General features: G+C 43.5%; 1 long non-coding RNA gene across 1 annotated transcript; it reads left to right on the top strand.

Annotated features, from left to right (window-relative positions):
* Positions 1–11,039: 11,039 nt before the first annotated feature.
* LOC106842416 (uncharacterized) lies at positions 11,040–14,026 on the top strand. The gene is made up of 3 exons (XR_001400912.3): positions 11,040–11,110; positions 11,803–11,916; positions 13,085–14,026. It is a non-coding gene; the product is annotated as an uncharacterized lncRNA (long non-coding RNA).
* Positions 14,027–21,281: the final 7,255 nt, after the last annotated feature.

Here is a 21,281-nt window from a genome sequence, read left to right on the forward strand (position 1 = left end):
TAGTCATGTGATGATACTGTCGTTTTGATTTGCATTTCCCTAATAATTAAGAGACGTTGAACGTCTTTTCATGTGCCTGTTGGCCGTCTTTATATCTTTGGAAAAGTGCCTGTTTTTATCCTCTGCCCGTTTTTTGATCAGGTTGCTGGGGTTTTTTCTTCAGTTCTAGGACTTTGTATATCTTGGATGTTAACCTCTTATCAGATATGTGGTTTGCAAATGTGTTCTCCCATTTGGTAGACTGTCTTCATTTTGTTGATGGTTTCCTTTGCTATATAGAAGCTTTTTACTTTGATGTAGTTCCATTTGTTTTTTGTTGTTGTTGTTTCCCTTGCCTAAGGGAACATATTCAAAAAGATACTGCTAAGACTGATGTCAAAGAGCATACAGGCTGTGTTTTCTTCTAGGCATCTTATGGTTTGAGGTCTTTAATCCATTTGAGTTAGTTTTTGTGTATGGTGTAAGATAATGGATTTCTTTCATTCTTTTGCATGTGGCTGTCCAGTTTTTTTTTTTTTATTTTATTTTATTATTTTTTTTTTTTGAGAAAGATTAGCTCTGAGCTAACTGCTGCCAATCCTCCTCTTTTTGCTGAGGAAGACTGGCCCTGAGCTAACACCCGTGCCCATCCTGCACTTTATACGTGGGACACCTACCACAGCATGGCTTTTGCCAAGCAGTGCCATGTCCGCACCCAGGATCTGAACCGGTGAACCCTGGACCACTAAAGTGGAATGTGCGAACTTAACCACTGGGCCACCAGGCCAGCCCTGTCCAGTTTTCCCAACACCATTTATTGAAGAGACTTTCCTTTCTCCATTGCACGTTCTTGACTTCTTTGTCAAAGATTAGCTTTCCATAGATGTGTGGCTTTATTTCTGAGCTCTCGATTCTGCTCCATTGGTCTGTGTGTCTGCTTTTGTGCCAGTACTGTGCTGTTTTGATTGCTATAGCTTTGTGGTATATCTTGAAGTTGGGGATTGTGTACCTCAGCTTTGTTCTTTTTTCTCAAGATTGCTTTGGCTAGTCAGGGTCTTGTTGTTCCATATAAATTTTAGGGTTCTTTGTTCTATTTCTGTGAATAATGTTGAGATTCTGATTTGGGTTGTGTTGAATCTATAGATCATTTTAGGTAATAATATGAACATTTTAACTATGTTGATTCTTCCAATCCATGAGCAAAGAATATCTTTCCATTTCTTCATATCTTTGATTTCTTTGAACAGTGTCTTATAGTTTTCAGTGTACAAATCTTTCACATCCTTGGTTAAATTTATTTCTAGCTATTTATTCTTTTTTTGTTGTGATTGTAAATGGGGTTGTATTCTTGATTTGTCTTTCTGTTAGTTCGTTGTTAGGGTATAGAAACACAGTTGATTTTTGTATGTTGATTTTGTACCATGCAACTTTACCATATTCATTAGTTATTTCTAATTGTTTTTTGATGGATTCTTTAAGGTGTTCTATATATAAAATCGTGTCATCTGCAAATAGTGACAGTTTTATTTACTTTCCAATTTAGGTACCTCTTATTTCTTTCTTTTTTCTTTTTTTTTTCTTTTTTCTTTTTTGGCCTTATTGCTCTGACTGGGACTTCCAATACTATGTTGAATAAGAGTGGTGAGAGTAGGCACCATTGTCCTGTTCCTGTTCTTGGAGCAATAGCTTTCATTTTTTTCCCGTTGAGTATGATGTTGACTGTGGGTTTGTTGCCTTTATTATGTTGAGGTACTTTCCTTCTATGCCCATATTACTGAGATTTTTTACCATAAAGGGATATTGAATCTTGTCAAATGCTTTCCATGCGTCTGTTGAGATGGTCATGTGATTTTTATTCTTCATTTTGTAAATGTGGTGTATCACGTTGATTGATTTGTGGATGTTGAACCATCCCTGCATCCCTGGAATAAATCCCACTTGGTCATGGTGTATGATCCATTTAATGTATTGTTGTATTCAATTTGCTAATATTTTGTTGAGGATTTTTACATCTGTGTTCATCAGTGATATTGACCTGTAATATTTCTTTTTGTGTTGTCCTTGTCTGATTTTGATATCAGGGTAGTGTTGGCCTTGTAAAATGAGTTGGGAAGCATCCTGTCATCTTCAGTTTTTTGGAAGACTTCAAGAAGGATAGATATTAAATCTGCTTTGAATGTTTGGTAGAATTCACCAGAGAAACAATCTGGTCCTGGACTTTTGTTTTGGAGGAGGTTTTTGATCACTATTTCAACCCCTTTACTAGTGATTGATCTATTCAGATTCCCTATTTCTTCTTGATTCAGTTTTGGGAAGTTGTATGATTCTAAGAATTTATTTCTTCTAGGTTATCCAATTTGTTGGCATATAGCTTTTCATAGTATTCTCTTATAATCCTTTGTATTTCTGTGATATCCCTTGTAATTTCTTGTCTTTCATTTCTGATTTTAGTTATTTGAGACTGCTCTCTTTTTTTCTTAGTCTAGCTAAGGGTTTGTCAGTTTTGTTTATCTTTTCGAAGAACCAGCTTTTAGTTTTAGTCATCTTTTCTATTGTCTTTTTGTCTCTATTTCATTTATTTCTACTATGATTTTAATTGTTTCCTTTTTTACTGACTTTGGGCTTTGTTCTTTTTCTAGTTCTTTTAGGTATACTGTTAGATTTTTTATTTGAGATTTTTCTTGTCTCTTGAGATATGCCTGTATTGCTGTAAACTTCCCTCTTAGTACCGCTTTTGCTGCATCCCATATATTTTGTTTTCATTTGCATTTGTTTCTGGGTATTTTTTTATTTCTTCATTGATCCAATGATTATTCAGCAGCATATTATTTATTCTCCACGTATTTGTGACTTTTCCAGCTTTCTTCTTGTATTTGGTTTCTAGTTTCATTACATTGTGGTCAGAAAAGATGTTTGATATGATTTCAGTCTTAAATTTGTTGAAACTTGTTTTGTTTCCCAACATATGGTTTATCTTTGGGAATGTTCCATGTACACTTGATGATAATGTATATTCTTCTGCTTTTTGATGGCATGTTCTGTATATATCTATTAAGGACATCTGCTCTAGTATTTCATTTAAGGCCAGTGTTTCCTTGTTGCTTCTCTGGATGATCTATCCATTGATGTTAGTGAGGTATTAAAGTCCCCTATTATTATTATGTTGCTGTCTATTTCTCCTTTTAGGTCTGTTAATAGTTGCTTTATATGTTTTGGTGCTCCTATGTTAGGTGCCTGTATACTAATGAGTGTTCTGTATTTTTTGTGTATTGTCCTCTTATCATTATATAATGTCCATCTTTGAATCTTATCTTCTTTGGCTTGAAGTCTATCTTGTCTGATATAAGAATGGCTACATCTGCTTTCTTTTGGTTGCCATTTGCTTGGAGTATCATCCTCCATCTCTTCATTTTAAGCCTATGTTTGTCTTTAGAGCTGAAATGGGTCTCCTGGAGGTAGCATATTGTTGGGTCTTGTTTTTTAATCCCCCCAGCCACCCTGTGTCTTTTGATTGGTGAATTCAATCCATTCATATTTAGAGTAATTATTGATATATGAGAGCTTACTAGTGCCATTTTATCTTTTGTTTGCTGGTTCTGTATTTCCATTGTTTCTTTTTCCTTATGTTTCTGTCTGCCATTTCAGTTTGGTGGTTTTCTTTGATGTGTTTCTCAGATCCCTATTTTTTGTCTCATGACTCTGCTCTGAGATTTTTGTGTGTGTGATTACCATGAGATTTATATAAAAGATCTCATAGATTATATAGTCCTTTTTCCTATTCCCCTTGTTTCTTGTTGTCACAAATTATCCCTTTTTGTGTTGTGAATTTGTTACCAAATTGAAGTGATTATAGTTATTTTTAACACTTTCTTCCCCAGCCTTTATGTTATAACTAAGTGTTTACTAACCTATTCTGATACAGAGTTGCAATTTTCTGATTCTATCACTTTGCTTAAGGCTTTGCCTTTTTGTTTCAGGTAGGAGAGCTCTTTTCAAGATTTCTTGGAGGGCAGTTCTAGTGGCAATGAACTTCCTCGGCTTTAGTTTCTCCGAGAAAGCCCTTATTTCTCCTTCAGATTTGGAAGATAACTTTGCTGGGTAGAGTATTCTTGCCTGACAGTTTTTCTCTTTCAGTATTTTGAATATATCATTCCACTCTCTCCTAGTATAGAGTTTCTGCTGAGAAATCTGCTGATAGGCTAAGGGGGACTCCTTTGTAAGTTATTTTCTTCTCTTTGGCCATCCTTAATATTCTTTCTTTGTCATTGAATTTTGGCAATGTTAACATAATATGCCTTGAAGAAGGTCTTTTTGTGTTGAGATAATTGGATGTTGTATTAGCTTCATGTACTAGTGTTTCCTCTTTCTTCCCCAGATTTTGGAAGTTATCGGCTATTATTTCTTTAAATAAGCTCTCTGCTTCTTTCTCCCTCTCTTCTTCTGGGATACCCACTATCTTTATGTTGCTTTTTCTAACTGAGTCAGATGTTTCTCATAGAATTTCTCTATTTTTAAAAAATATTAGCTCCTTCCTCTTCCACTTGAATCATTTATGGGTTTCTATCATCAGGCTCACTAGTTCTCTCTTCCATATGGGCCACTCTATTTCCAATATTTTCTGCTTTATTCTTCATCTCATTTATTATATTCTTCAGCTCCAGAATTTCTATTTGGTTCTTTTTTCAGGTTTTCAATCTCTTTGATGAAGTACTCCTCTTCATTAATTTTATTCCTGAGCTCATTGAACTGTCTTTCTGAGTTTTCTTGTAACTCATTGATTTTCTTCATAACAGCTATTTTGAATTTTCTATCAGTTAGATTGCAATCTTCTGTGACTTCAAGTTTGGCTTCAAGAGAATTGTCATTTTCTTTTAGTTTTTCATGGTGGTTGATGAGTTCTTCCTTTGCCAGCACATTTGTGATAGCAAGCACCTGTCTTATTTGGGTAAGATTCTATTTACTTCGGTCCTGAGCTGCTGCTTGTATTTGAGAGCCTGCCCTTTCCACCTTCCACTGCCTCTGCCAGAGGCATTGTCAGTGCCCTCCTTGTGCTGCTTGTGCCTTTGAGGTTGCTGTGCTTTGCTGCTTATGATGTCATTGTAATCATGGGTGTTGCCACTGGGGTGACCAGGCTGGTGAACACCTCTGCTGCTTCTGGCATTGCCTGAGTCATGGGTTCCCTGACTGTGGTGTGGGGAGGGGGAGAGTGGGACAGGGTCTGGGGTGACAAGCACCTCTACCACATCCAGTTTGTTCAGTCTTCAGGTGCCACTGCTCCAGCTGGGAGAGCTGAAGTTGCAAATGCTGCTGCAGCTGTGGGGGACCAGGCTGTGGGCTCTGCTGTTGCTTACCTGGCTCTCCACAGGCTCTCTGCCATGTGCACTGTTGCCACCAGGTTTTCTAGAGACGCTGGCACTGCTCTGCCAGGGACACTGGGTTTGTAGTGTCACCACTGCTGCCATGTGGGCCAGGGTCATGAGCAACACAGCCGCCACCATGGGGGTTGTGAGCACCACCACGGTTCCTGGATCCTCAGGTCATGGACACCACTACTGCTGCTGGGGGTCTTGGGTCTTGTATGCAGCCCCCGCTACTAGAAGGGCCTGTGTTGAGGGCACTGCCACCAGAAGCCAGGGAGGGAGCTGGACCCCAAGTATTGTTGCAGTTTCCAGAGCCTCCTGTCATGGGCCTTGCAGTGGTTCCTGGCACCTCCAGGAGCATGGGCTGTCTGGGTTCCTGGGGCCTCCTTTCACAGGCGTTACTGCAGTTCCTGGGGCCACAGATCAAGGTGCACCTGCAGTTCCTGGAACCTCCCATCTTGGGAGCTGCTGCCCCTGTTCCCTTGATTCCACCACCTCCAGGAGGTCCAGTCCTTCCACTTTCAGATGTGTAGATGTATGGATGTCTCAGGTGTGGTGTGCTGTGCAGAGTCCTTTGTTGGTCTATGGATGGCCTACTGGTTGTAACTTGAGGGGAGAGACAAAGGGAACAACGCACTCCACTGTGATGCTGACATCACTGGTCAGAAATAACATGTTTAAAGTGCACTTATACCTAAGATTATTGACCCAAAACAGCTAACACCAAGACATAACTAACATAAAGTGACTATTCTTTAATGAGAGAAAAGATCCTTTGGGTAGGTAAACACAGCAGGTAACATATAAGAAAAAGAATTACGTGATCATCAGACTGTTCTACAATTATACTTTATACTGAAGAAATGGAGTAAAATTTTAAAGATATGCAAGGAAAAATTGAAGGAAAATATTTTATATCCAAAAAAATGGACTTTCAAGTATAAAGGGCACAAACTCATCCAACTAATCCAATTTGGGAAATATTATTCCCTTAAGCTAGGAATCTATCAGAAAATGAGTTCCATGAGATAACCAAAATGACTAAAGAAATAGCACCATAAAGACTGGTAGTGGACATTAAACAAATAATAACTTGTACAATTGAAAAATAGAGTTAAGGGGCCAGCCCTGTGGCCGAGTAGTTAAGTTTGCGTGCTCCACTTTGGCGGCCCAGGGTTTCACTGGTTCAAATTCTGGGTGTGGACATGGCACTCATCAGGCCATGCTGAGGCAGTGTCCCACATGCTACAACTGGAAGGACCCACAACTAAAAAAAAAAAAAAATACCCAACTGTGTACCAGGGGGCTTTGGGGAAAAAAAGGAAAAATAAAATCTAGAATAAAATAAGAAAAATAGAGTTAAGGGAGAGAGTGTGGTATGCAATGGCTGTGTCCAGAAGACAGAGGCAGTACGACTAACAGGAAGAGATGTCCAGGGACATTTGGTTTAGATGGTGGCAGTTTGATAGTATTGTCACTTTAGGACTGTTGTGTGTATAATGTGGGATAAAGTAAATGAATATTTATGGGATATTTTAATTCATCTCTAATTTTCTTGAGAACCAGGATTCTTGATGTGGGGAAAAGGAGATACAGATATAATACAGAGTGGGTTAATGTTTTTTAAATCCCTGTAGTTATGAATTTGAATTAGAAGTACTGATAGAAACTTAGATAAAATATTTAGGTATGTATACACACACTGTATATATATGCATATGTACTACATATATATACACACTGAAGAGACCTAGAAATAACCAATCCAGTATCAATAAGCATCTCTCTTACTCTGCTTGTAGTCTTCAAATACTATTTTTCATTAAAAGAAATCAGAGCTTCTTGGTAAAATAGTCTGGCTGGAAATGTAAAAGATAAGCCTGGACTATCTTGTTAACACAGAAGTGATCACAGGCTACTCTGTAATTTCAAAAAAAATTAGGATCCAACTTAAAGAGGCTCCCACTGTCCAAACATGAGAAAATTTGGTCTTGAAAAAGCATACTAATTACAATTTATTGAAACCCATCATAAACATATTAAAGAAACTTGTCATCTTCAGAGAATGACAGAACATCAATTTACTATCTTGAAAATAGGAAAATAAAGGAGAAATATCAATCATTTTTCCTGTCTTTCCTCTGAACTGTACCACTGGGTAACCAAACAGCAGATGAATGGAGGGGAAATCTCTTTTTAGAGTTCTAACTAACAAAAAGAAAGATAGTATCACCATTTTGCAACCCCCAGTGGACCAATGGATTTAGACTTTGAGCATCAGGAGTGGTTAATATCACAAAAAGACAATCACACATTTCATGCCTCTGAATGAAAGAACTCAGCATCCTCCACAATCTTGCAGGAGATTGGAGATGAGTCTGATCACACTGCTGGATGATCAGAGGAACATGAGTTCCTCAGCACAAAGTGTCATTAGCAATTCCAGACTGTGAGAAACTACAGGTTAATACCCTGGGATTTTCAACAGACACTTTGTAAGGAAAGGGATGGAGAGGGAAGTTCTATATTAAAAAATGGACAAAACTAAAGTAGATCATTTAGGGATGCACACTTTGGTGATAAAAAATAGAAATGCACGAGGAAGCGATAAGTATAAAATTCAGGAGAGTGGTTACTCCCGGGGGTGGGGAGGGCACTGGATTAGGACAAAGCCAGTCGGGGGGATTCCGGGAGTGGCTGGCAGAGCTTTTATTTCCTGGGTGGTGTATTTTATGACCGGGTTTGTCTTACAGGAACATAATAGCTTATTAAGCTATCCATACCATAAGGTAAGGTGTTAGCCTTATAATAACTTATCAAGCCATTAGCTGTTTTGTATGGTTTTCTGCACTTTGTTTTACAATAATTTTTTAAAATAGTACTAGTATTTCATGAAATTGAAGATGTAAACTGTAAGATGCATCATTGTTTTAATATCATTGAAAGAAAAAATCCGTTATATTGACACCCCACCAACTTTAAGACACTATTTTCAAAAATGTTACAATGTGTACCTTAAAATAGATGAAATGTAGCAACTAGACACCACAGATCCTGTCCCTCATGCACAAGATGAAGCAACTATCCTCGCTTCCCAAAGACCTGAGGTTTCCTCTGTACAGCTGGCACCAGACAGCCTCTGATCTTAAAGGTGGGAGCACAGCTGAGGGAAGGTGAGGCACGGGGCTGCAAAGAAGGGAGAAAGTGAAGCCAAACTGGACAGCATGCCGCCCGTCCCAGGGCCCTGTTTACCTCCTGTTCTCTCTTCCCCTTTTGGGATTCTAGTTACACCACGTTAGACTGCTCAAAATTCTCCTGCAGCTCTTATGCTGTTATGTTTACTTTCTGTTTTTCCTCTATTTTTCCTTTTGGGTGATTTCTATGAACCCACTTTCAAGTTTGCCAGTTCCTTCCTTGGCTCTTCATCTCTGCTTTTGTGTGTGTGTTTTTTTTTATTTCTAGCATTTCTATTTTGCTTTTATAGTTCTGATCTCTCCACTGACATTTCACCATCTGCTCATGCATATCATCCACCTTTTCCACTAGAACCTATTAACCATCATTAATTTAAATTCCTTTTCCGATATTTCCAATATCTGGGTCATCTCTGAATCTGGTTCTGTATCTTGTGTCTTTGACAGTGGTTTCTCTTTCCTTGCTTTTTTGTGTGTCATCTAGTTTGACTGAGTGCATCTGTGTTGATGTAGAGGGTAGTGACTGAAGTAAATATTTATGTCTGGAAGTAGGCATGCCTCTTCTGCTACTAGGTGGTCAGAGTGGGGCACTGCTAAAGTCTAGTTAGGAGTTTAAGTGGGTTGGGTGTGTTGTTGCTACAATCATCAGAACTGAACCCCTGACTTCACATTTCTCTAGTGTTACCTTGTGGTTGGCGGGGGACCGGGGTGGGGGATGCTATGGTGCCAGGGTTTTGTTGTTTTCTTCAGTGTTCCTGCTCTATCCTGGGTTGTCACCTTCTTTGTGCACCTGTGGCTCAGCAGGGGCCTCTCTCCATGCCCTTACCCCTCCCCAGCAGTAGGCTGCTGTTGCTTATTATATGATGCTTGTTTAATGATTAGATGCAGCTGTGAGGGTAATCCTATTATTAAACGTGTCAATTATATTAAATTTTACAATCCACTACACAATAAAAGCATTATCCACCTTTGTTTCTCAGCTCCCAGCAAGATCCTGGCGACATGGTCAGCATTCCACATTCTTCTTATTAAGTGACTTGTAGCCGCCACAAACTGTATATCATCCAGCACCTGAACTCTTTCCAAACACAGTTGATATCAAACACTTGTTGACGCACGATTGAGGCAGGTAGGAGTCAGAAGCCTTGATCTGTAACTCTGACTTACCTAAAACTCTACGTGACTTTGGGTAAAACACTGAACCTTTATTGTCTTCTTTCTCACAGGACAAACATGAGGGGTTGACCTGTAACTCAGAAATTGCAACTCCAGAATCTTGTGAACTAAACACAATAAATTCTTTGATTTCTGAGTGACCATTTAAAGACTATTCCAGAAGCTCCACAAGAGGGCAGCTCCTCCACATTCCTTAACGTCTGAAAAGACAATCCAAGCACCTTTAAGTCTATTTTAAAAAACCATCCACTTATAAATATTTTATTTTTATTTCTTTTAGTTATGCAAGTAGAGCACAAATATATTCCCACTTATAAAAATTCCAACAGTAGGGGCCGGCCTGGTAGTGTAGTGGTTAAGTTTGCACACTCTGCTTTGGCATCCCAGGGTTCACCGGTTCGGATCCCCGGTGCAGATCCACATGCAGCTCATCAAGCCCTGCTGAGGGGGCATCCCACATACAAAACAGGAAGATTGGCACAGATGTCAGCTCAGGGCAAACCTTCCCCACCAAAAATAAATAAATAAAATCCAACATTACAGACCAACTTCAAGTGTTTGTGGATTAATATTCCCAACCCTAATCCTCTCCCCCTGGGTATTTTACTTTTTATAAAGTTTTGTTTTCTGTGTTTTTTTTTTAAAACATGATTTCTGCAAGTAACTTTTTAAAAATCCACATATGATTTGAACATCTTTTGCTGTTATTATACATAGATTAATTTATCTTTAATTACTCTAACTCCATAAAATGCATGTCATAATTTACTTTTTTTTTTTTTTTTGAGCAATATCAGCCCTGAGCTAACATCAGCTGACAATCCTCCTCTTTTTGCGAGGAAGACTGGCCCTGAGCTAACATCCATGCCCATCTTCCTCCACTTTATATGTGGGACGCCACAGCATGGCGTGCCAAGTGGTGCCATGTCTGTACCTGGGATCCGAACTGGCGAACCCTGGGCTGCCGAAGCGGGACGTCTGAACTTAACGGCTGAGCCATGCGGCTGGCCCTACTTATTTCTTAATGATTTTATTTTTTTCAGTATTTGAACAATGTTTCATCGAATATTTGAGTACTGCATTTTGAAAAGTAAGAACCTCCCAAGATTTTATGGTAATTAACATTTTAAAGCTAATTTATTAAGCCAAAGTAGGAATTTTTAATAATTTTACTAGCCACAAAAATATATGAAGCCAATCCACAGAAAAGGGACTGAAAGAGGGAACAACTCTTGAGAACCTTCCTGGGAAGCCTTTGGGGTCGCTCCATTCCGTGCTGTGGATCATTCCGGGATTCCGTTCCTGCTGGCCGTTTCGCAGGTGTGTTTTTGTCTCAGACTCCAGTAGACCTAAGCAACAAACGCCCCAGTTAGTGCAGAGAACGGAGACAAGGGAGGAGCGGTGAGCACGGCGCCCGCGGTGAGGGTGGGTGCTGGGTCTTGGTTTCCTCGGTACCCTCTGCAAGGTTAAGGAAGTGCTCTCTGGGAGTGAGCCAGAGCCGTCTGTATTTCATGTGAACAAGAAAAGTCAAATATGAATATGTCTGCGGATATTCATGCAAAATGCGTTGTACCTACAGCAAATATTCCTGGAGAAAAGGACGGGCCCCTCTTTGGGACCTTTTTAGGATGTGGAACCTGACCCGACTTGAGTGGGATGTGTGAGAGGGAGAGAGAGGAGAGGCGGGGCGAGGCAGGGAGTGCATTCTGTGTAGGACTTCACGCGATCAAAGCCAGAGAAGGGCTGCCCAGACTATGTTTGCAGAAAAGTGAGCCCAGCTGAGCCGGATCACAGCTTGCACTGCGGGGCGTGAGCGGTGGAAATTCAACTAGGGAATAGACTGCAAAAGGTCTTGGGGCAGCCGAGAGTCGGTGAGGGCTTCCTGAATGGCCAGTTTCTCTTCCTGTCCCCATTCCTAGGTCTGAAGTTCCAGTTCTTGCGTGTGAATGGGTAGCAGAGGGAAGGCGTGGGGAGGCCAAGAGTTAGCTCCAGTCAGAAGGCCCGCTCCCAACCCCAATTCACTGTCTTCATTACATATCACACCAGTCATCTTACTTTTACTCTTGTGTTTATTTTATTGTCTGTCTCCCCAGAAAGCTCCATGCAGACAGAAAGACGGTAACTACGATGACTGCTCTTCACTGGATCCTCAGCCCCTACCACAGAGCCTGTAACGGGACAAGGATCTAATAAGTCTTTGTTTTTGAGTGAGTGGCTGAATGAATGCAAGTATATTGCTGTGAAGTCAAAATAATGATCTTTTTTACGAAAGAGGAAACAGAAGCTCAGAGAAAACAACTCCCGTGGTAACCAGCATTCAGGACGGCCCGATGATCCTGGCCTCCTGGCTTTCGTGTCCCTGCACAGTTCTTTCCCACGATGAATAGGGCTCACTTGTATAAATGGAATGGAAATGTATAAATTGTGGAAATGACAGCGTGTCTTCTGAGCTAGCTTATAAAGCACTGTAGGGTCTCACTTATATGTAGCATCTAAAAAATCCAGGGGCTGGCCCTGTGGCTGAGTGGTTAAGTCCGCACACTCCGCTTCGGCGGCCCAGGGTTTGGATCCTGGGGGAGGGCATGGCACTGCTCGTTAGGCCACGTTGAGGGGGCATCCCACATCCCACAACTAGAAGGACCTGCAACTAAGATATACAACTATGTACTGGGGGGATTTGGGGGAGAAAAAAGCAGGAAAAAAAAAAAGAAGATTGGCAACAGTTGTTAGCTCAAGTGCCAATCTTTAAAAAAAAAAAAGGTACAAACTTCCAGTTATAAGATGAATAAGTCCTGGGGATGTAATGTACAGCATGGTGGCTCTAGTTAACAAGACTGTATTGTATATTTGAAAGTTGCTAAGAGAGTCGATCTTAAAAGTTCTCACCACGCACACAAAAGAATGGTATCTATGTGAGGTGATGGATGTGTTACCTAACCTTAGTGTGGGAATCATTTCGCAGTATATACATATATCAAATCATCACATTGTATGCCTTAAACTTACAGAATGTTGTAAGCCCATTATGTCTCAATAAAGCTGGGAGTGGGGCCAGCCCCACGGCCAAGTGGTTGAGTTCACATGCTCCACTTTTGTGGCCCAGGGTTTGCCAGTTCAGATCCTGGGCACTGACATACACACTGCTCATCAAGCCATGCTGTGGCGGCATCCCACATAGAAGAACTAGAATGACTTAGAACTAGGCTATACAACTATGTACTGGGGCTTTGGGGAGGAAAAAAAAAAAAGAGGAAGATTGGCAACAGATGTTGGCTCAGGGCCAATCTTCCTTAGCAAAAAAATAAATGAACAAATAAATAAATAAAGCTGGGGGGAAAAATAGACGCTGTGACTTCCACCTTATTCTTTTTCCAGATGATTTGCTTGTGGGGGAAGCCAGCTGCCATGTTGTGAAGACATTCAAGCAGCCTTTATGAAGTGGTTCACATGGCAGAGAACTGAGGGCTCCTGCCGGCAGCCAGCGTCAACTTTCTGGCCATGTGGCTGAGCCATCTTGGAAGCAGATCCTTCAGCCCCAGTGAGGCTTTGGGAGGACTCCAGCCCTGGCCAACAGCTTGACTGCAACTGTATGAGAGACCCCAAGACAGAACCACCCAGCTAAGCTGCTCCCAAATACATGACCCACATAAATTGTATGAGATGATAAATGCTTGTTGTTGTTTTAAACCACTAAGTTTTGGGGTAATTTGTTATGCAGCAATAGATAACTAATACAGCTCCCAAAGTTCCTATAACTGAGTTTCTCAGGATAAGGTCACATGGCAGGGGTCAGGCTGGAAAACTTCCCAAAGTGCCAGACCATCAGGTCATGATGACTGACTGATGCTGTATCCTCCTCCCGGCTTCAAGGACTCTGAAAACGGAGGTTTCTTAGGCAGCCACAGGGCCAATGGCCAGGTGTCTTCAGGAGTACATTACAGCAAACACAAGAGGTACAGAAAGCAAGAATTTTCTCCAGATCTTAGAAAAATGGGCTTTTGTGTTTGAGGTCATCAAAGCCTGACACCTTCTCCAACCCAGTTTGCAAACTGTTTTGAGGCCAATACTAGGCTTATTTTTGCCTTCCTACTTGCCTGTGTCTGAGGGATGCTTTGAGGTCAGATCATCTTTTTTCATCCCCATGGATAAGACACAAACACACGCAAAGCTGACTCACAAAAGGAGACTGACCAGTGCATTGTGGGAGCTGGAGGCAGGATCCTAAGACCACAAGATTTTTCACACCCAAGTTTTGTATTTGAAATTCAAGAATGGGACACATTAAGTTATAATGGAATGAGCATGGTTTTTGCGCTGTATAAACATGAGTTCAAATCCCACCAGCTGTACAATCCAGACCATCTTATTTGTTTCTCTGAAATTCAGTTCTCTTTTTTGGAAGACATAATTGAGAAAATATGGGTAGTGATCAGCACAGTGTCAAATACACTTAGTAAGTGTGCTTCCTCCCAATTCTGAGGAAGGATGATAACAGTGATGAAGGAGTTTGTGACGTTGATAAGCCAAGTCTGTTGTCCAACTGACCTTTTTCATGGACTCTGTGTCACCTCTCTGATCCTCAGGCTCTTCATCAGGAAAATGGCAAAAAAAAAATAACTTACATTTATTGAGGAGTATGTGCCAACCACTGCTCTAAGTCTTTTTGCATGTATTAACTAATTCATTTGATGGTCACCGTCCCACAGGGAAGATATTTTTATTTTATACATGAGGTAACTGAGGCAGAGAGAGGGGTGTGTCCATTAGCCCAAGGGCACACAGCCATTAATGCACACAGCACACAGCCCAAATGGCGTAGCTCCCAGAGCTGACACCCTTTTTTGTGTGGACTATTCAAATATAAAACCAACAAAGAACATAGTCATTGCTTGGAAAATAACAAACAATCATGGTGGTGGAGAACATTAGTGCTCACTAACGATAAAGGCCTCTGTATCAGTAGGATCGGATGACTATTATCCATCAACGGAAGGGGAGCGGGCCCTCAACAGGTATTGCTTTAAGCACATTAAGTCGGAGAAGGTTAAGAATGTGTCTTTTTCACCTATTTTCTCATCTGAACTTGTGGAAGGAAACGACTTTGAGATGACACACTTGCAAGTGTAAAGCAACGTGTGTACATGAATTTCTCCTGGAATAGAACCAAATAGGAGAGCCCCCCAGCATGCATTGGACTGTGAAGTGGGTGAGAATCAAGCTTTTCTTATGTTTTGCTATTGAATTCTGGGGTCTGTTTCTTCCTGCAGCATAGCATAGCCTATCCTAACTACAGAATCACTAAATGGTAGTAATGATTATTTTTCTCAAATAAAATACAGATAATCATGAAAGGAAAATATCAAAAAGTTGATACGATAAGTAGAATTCTTTCTTCTTGAGCAATAAGAAAGACAGTTTGAAAGCGCAGGGCTCAAGGGATTGGTTAAACGATATTGGGAGGGGATGTGTAGGAAGGGGACAAGAAGAGAGAAAGAGAAAGTGGTGCTAAGGCAATCATGTCTTTGTGAAAGACATGCCAGGGCCCTAAGTGGACCCAAGCCACCACCCCGACTTATTCCAGAGTCAGAGAAGCAGAGCATTCCTGGAGGAGTGGCCCCAGGGTCTGGAGGCCTCCTGAGAAACCCTTCTAACCAGTGGGGCCGTGCTCCCTCTCCACCCCGTGGACTTAAGGCCTCAGACTGTGCTCAGCATCAACTGTCCCAGCTTCCTAGGCAGGAAAGGCAAATTTTTTTTCAACAGAGATTCTTTAATAGTTAAATAAAAACCAGGAATAAACTACTGCTTTTTGTTCTGTCCCTCAACAAACCTGGAGAACGTCTGGCCGCTTTCCTTTGTATCATCATCATCTGACTGAAGACTCTTCAAATGTCAAATGTCTCTGCAGGAATGGTGCCAGAGATGACCTTGGAAGATCACGTACCTCCTCTAACCACGGAGGAAATACAAATGGTCCTGTTTATTCCCAGGATGGGGATGGGTCTGAACAAGATGGGGGGACTAGTGTGGGGATGAGGGGATGCGAGGTAAGGAGGGGGTCAACATCCGTAGCAACATTGTTTTCTATATGGGGAAGCTGAGTCACTAAAACCATCATGAATGCATAAAAGAAGCCTGATGGGGTGGAACCTCCTGGTCCAGGAACAAGGAGAACTGAGTCTGTCTCTGTCTGGTCGATCCTAGGCCTGCGAGTTAATTTTTGTGGACCTCACTTTCATCATCTTTTAAATGCAAGACCCTGAGTATGATAATAGCTGTCCTACCCACATTCCTAGAGCTGTAGAAATATGACAAAATATGTTGGAAAATTGCTGAGTAAAATAGTACTTTGGTACACACCTGGATTTTAACTGCAGTTTCACCTCTTTTTATCTGGGCAAATTACTCAACCTTTCTGGAGTATCTATTTCTTGCTGTGAAAAGCAGCAGCATATTTCCGGATAAAGTGACTCGATCTTCAATTTGCCTCATTACTACAGTATTAGAATGTCCTCGCACTGGGCTGTTTCTATACAGAGCTCCCAGCTTAGGCCGAAGGACCATGCTATAGTGAGGACCAGGGCACCACATTGGGAATCTTAATGTCTTTAGCAAAGACACATATTTAGCTAGTTGTGAGCAAAGTGACTTTTTCTGACCAGCAAGCAGGTGTTCCCTTTCTGTCCTCAGATCTGACCTCCTTCTGCCCAGGGAGGGCGGGAGAGGCCTGATGTCACACAGCCCCACTTAAGGGCCCCCTTTAGGCTCCTGCAGGGGGTTAGGAAGCAGCTGGAGGGATGAGCTAGGTCCTGGTTGTGGGATTTTTCTGTTTGTTTTAATTCAGGCGCAGGCACAGCTGTTGAAGAAACCGCAGACTCTGCAGAAAAGCGCGAGTGTCAGCCCCTTCGGGCGGAGGAAGAGCTCAGGAGAAGCTCTTGGCCCACCGTCTGGGTTCTGGCCCTTGAGGCAGGGAGGAAAGATACAGACTTCTATTACCTGCCATCTTCAATATTCACAGCAACCAGAAGAGGGGAAGTTGCTGGAATCTGGGTGAAGTTCCCCAGCGGGATCCCAGTAAGACTCCGCTGTGCTCCCTTAGGGGGGGATCTGTGACGTCCTGTTCTTTGAAAAACTAAAACCCAGCCAATGGCCTCCTTCTTTCTATTCCAAGTGCCTAAGACACAGAGAACTGAAGGCCCTGATTCAGAAGAGAGTCATGCTGACCCTCTTGACAGGCGGTGGGGGAGCGCTCCCCAGGGAGCAGTTCCTGACAGCGCTGGACAAGACCAAGTTCCTGGGCCCGCAGGGGCTGACCGTGACCCAGTTCCAGGGCGTCATGCAGTAGGGGACATGGAGCCCTCGGGGGCGTGTGCCCTGCAGCCCTGGGCCTTGGAGATGGTGGGATCTGGCAGCGTGAGAAGAGGAAGAATTTGTGCTTCACCTTTTCCCTTCAAGTGTGTCTTTAAAAAGGATGATCTCATGAATAACCAACTTTTAAAAGGTGGCAAGTACCTTGCTAGCAATTCTAACGACAGTGAGAGCTCCGGATATTGATGTAACAGCTGTTCTCTCTCTTATTTCAACATTTTACTGGTACTGAGTTGTAATGTCTGACTTCAGATTTCTCTAAGAATTTCCCAAAGGAAACTTTGGAAACTAGTCCAGAGAACCCTCTGGTTTCAGGTGTTTTAAAAGCCCAATGATAGCATTTTGCCCCTGGTAATTTCCCCCCTTGTGGCAGGGAGGGACGTGCGCTGTGCACCTGCGGGCATCACTGAGCACACGAGCCAGACCTTCCCCACATGCAGCCTCCACCAGCTCGGAACAAGGAAAGGCGAAGTGAAGCAAATGTTGCTGACTTTAACAATAAGGCTTAAGGGATTGAAGCTGTCACCTGCCAGCCGGACTCAATAAAAATGATATGAAAGTAACAATAGCTGAGTGGGGGCTCCGTAAACCTGGCTGGTGCGTGAGTCTCCTGCGCTGGAAACAGCCTCTCACAGGTTTGGGCCGACGCAGATGGTTTCTTTAGAACCTTTGCGATGATGTTTTTGAGCTGTTAGAACACTCTGCATTGTCCTCAGACCTGCTAAGGGTGAGGTTAATCCAGTGGAACGAGGGCAACTCAAGAAAAACCAAAGTCTGGCTTCGATCCCAACTCCTGTCAGGCTCCAGACTGCTGGGGGCATAAGTAGCTTCACCAGCAAGTGAGTGTGACCCCATTCCGTCCTTTTCCCGTGTACGGCGCCTCTCATTTTCCTACACTCCCCATTCTCCAACGCAGTAACGCGTTTAAGCGTATTGATACCTAGTGCTCACCACGCGTCAGACGCTGTGCTGGCCTCTGCGCATAGAATGATGCACGAGACAGAAATTCCTGCCCTGGACGGTTCCAGACCACAGAGTTCTCACTCTTGGGGGCTCCTGGACCTTAATGAAACGAGAGGCTGGTAGCAGAAGAAAGAAGAGGAAGGTGCAGTTTCTAAACGCAAGAGCCCATTGCAACAGGCTGCCTTCAGCTCCGCCCTTCCGGTGCAGAACACACATCTGCCTGTCCGGGGAGAGCAGCACAACGGTGGGCGCTGGGTTATTATCTTTAGATTATCCAGACTTAACCGGATTCTGAAAGTCTCCCCTCCCACGCGCCACGTAACCTTAGCCCCTCCTCCAGGGGCCGGGAGTGCTCCGCTGTGCCCCTAATGTTTGGGTGGGGGGCGGTTAGACAGGGTTAGCCATTACGGACAGACTCAACTGGCTATGCTGTCAAAAACGATTCAGAACGCCCGTGAAGTCCAGCCGGTATGGCTGCGCCTCTGCATCCTCATCCCAAGAGGAGGAACTTCAGACTTTCGCGCAGTAATTCCTTCCGGAACGTCCCGCAAAGCTGCTTAATTCATGTGCCAGAGCCCACGGCAATATACCTTCTCTTTGCACCAGACAGGAATTCTGAACGTTAAATTCATAACAAACGGAGGCGGTTTTGCCCCGCATTTTCGAGCTATGGATATTTTTCTGGTTAGTGATAGAATGGCCTTGCAGTCTGAGCCGGTCTGAGAGTCCTGGGCACTTTAAATCCCAGGAAAGTGAACAGAGTCTAACACTCTCTCAGCGCCGCAGGGACACTGCCGAGAGATGGAGAAGCGCCTTGGGCACGTCCTTTAATTTCTTTTACTATTTTATTTTTAATTGTGAGAAAATACCATCTTAACCATTTCTAAGTGTGCAGTTCAGGGGCATTAAGCACCTTCACCTCGTTGTGCAACCTTCACCACCATCCGTCTCCAGAACTTTTTCAGCTTCCCACACTGAGAGCCTGTACCGCTGACTCACCCTTGCAGCTCTCCCTGCCCCGCAGCCTCCTTCCTGTCTCTGTGAATTTGACTGCTCCAGGGACCTCATGAATGTGGAATCCTACAGTGTCTTTTTGTGACTGGCTTATTTCACTTCGCATAAGGTCCTCAAAGTTCACCCATGTTGTAGGATTTGATTGACAGAATTTCCTCCTTTTATAAGTATGTATATACCACATTGTGTTTATCCATTCATCCGTGGATGGACGTTCGAGTTGTTTCTATGAGATTGTTTAACTTCTGTGCCGCGGATTCTTTATCTGTTATTAGGGAATCAAATAGGACGAGGGATGAGGTTTTGTGCAAAAAGTTAAGTCAGGACCAGATACAAATTACTGGTTCAGCAGTGACTCCTGTGGGCAGACAAATGGATAGAAATGACACTTTGAAAGACTCCAGGCAGCGACGGGGCGGCAGGTGGAGGGCCTGTGCTTCTAGAGCAACGTTTCTCCCAGTGAGCTCCACCTGCTTCACGACCCTGCAGCTTCCTGGGCTGCTTCCTGGATCTTCTCAAGCGAACTCCGGGGCTGGAGCCCAGGAGTCTGCACCTCCCTCAGGCCTCTCCTGGGCGGCTCTCAAGCTTCAGGAAGACACACTGGAGCGGGGAGGCAGGGCATCTTGGGTAGATAAGTTTACACTGGCCGAACCAGGGGAGGCTTTGGTCAGGGCCCGTTCCCTGCCGGCTGCATCCCCTTCCTGCCCCCTCCCTCTCCTCCATCCCAGGAGCCCCATGGTCCTCGGGGCCACTGAAGCCTTTCACCTGCTGGTGAACCACAGGAGTGTGACCAGTGTGAGCGTGACCGTGGCAGAGATCTACAGGGACTGCAAGGACGAGGACGGCTTCGTGTACATGACCTGCGCCTCCCAGGAGGTGTTTGGGGGCTTGGGGTCGGCAGCCGCATCCTGGGGGCAGACCCTGCCATCCTCTCCAGCGCGTGTTGACGCAGTCCTCTGACCACTGCCCCGGTGCTGGCGCGGGGCCTGGTTGCTTCTGCGTTTGGACGGTCTGGGCGGGGCTGCCTGCAGTGACGGGCACCAGCCACCACAGGAAGGCCAGCCACCCTGGTCTCCTTTTTTAAGCTCAGGCTCTTGTGCTCTCAATCTCATTCAGAAATTGTGCTGGCTCTTAGGAATTTTGTAAACAGTCCATCTTTTCTGAGTAAGAAACAATGGAGTTGTGTGGAGTCGTGTCCACTGTATGATGGTTTTGCGTGGTGGGCTGGAGATGTGTTTAAGTGTCTTCCTGGAGGAGACGGCAGGCCGCCGAGGAGTCTGATTTCACCTGTGTGGGCAGGAAGGAGTCCGTGTGCGCTGGTCACGGAGAAGCTCAGGCTGTGGAACCGCGTGGAGCCAGTGGAGCTTCCCTGTGTCATTAGACAGGTTACTGGTGTATTTCCACAGCATTCACTCCACCTGGTTCTTCCCTCTTATATTCCTTCTGTCTGTCTCTGCCACATTGATTTATGCCAAAGTTGCAACTACTCGGTTTCAAGTAATTTAAATGGTTAGTCTTCCTTAGAACATAATTTTTAAAACAATAGCTTGCATTTAAGTCCTTATTATGGACCAGGCTTCATTCAAAGCATTTTATGTCTATTAATTCCTTGTAATCATCCTGTGTGTTAAGTATTATTATTCCTGTTTTAAAGATGAGGAAATTGAATCAGAGAATGTCCAAGAAACTCACCTAAGTTCCCACAACCAGCAAACAGCAAAGCTAGGTTTTGAAATCAGGCAGTCCCGCAGAGAACCCAGGCTCCTAACTGCTCTGCCAGTCTTCCTGTCTAAAATGAGTTTCTTCACTTGCTGAAAACCTACCAGTGCTGTTACACTCTCTTACCAACCCGAGTGGGAGACGGGTGTAGACACGTAACTGCAGAGGAGCTTGCTCATGTGAGAATAGTCAGCGGAGGGTGTGGGAGAGCCCGTATCGGGGTGCTCACCTGTGCAGGGAGGGTCTCGTCGGGAGGGCCTCTCAGGGGAGCACAGCTTGAGGATTCAGAGAAGGAAGACGCATTCTCGTGGGAAGGACTTCTCGTTTTGTTTGTATTCACTATGGTGAGTAAACATTGATTAAGCATCTCTTGTGTGCCAGGCACTTCTGGGAGCTGGAGCTACAGCAGCCAACAAGACAGATAAGGGCCAGCCTCAGGCAGCTGGCTAGTGAGGGAAGAAAGAAAATGCAGAGAAGCATTAGAAGTGGTATGAAGACAGTGAAAGAGGGT

The sequence above is a fragment of the Equus asinus genome, chromosome 30 (genome assembly GCF_041296235.1).
Source record: "Equus asinus isolate D_3611 breed Donkey chromosome 30, EquAss-T2T_v2, whole genome shotgun sequence".
In the NCBI taxonomy this organism is placed as follows: domain Eukaryota; kingdom Metazoa; phylum Chordata; class Mammalia; order Perissodactyla; family Equidae; genus Equus; species Equus asinus.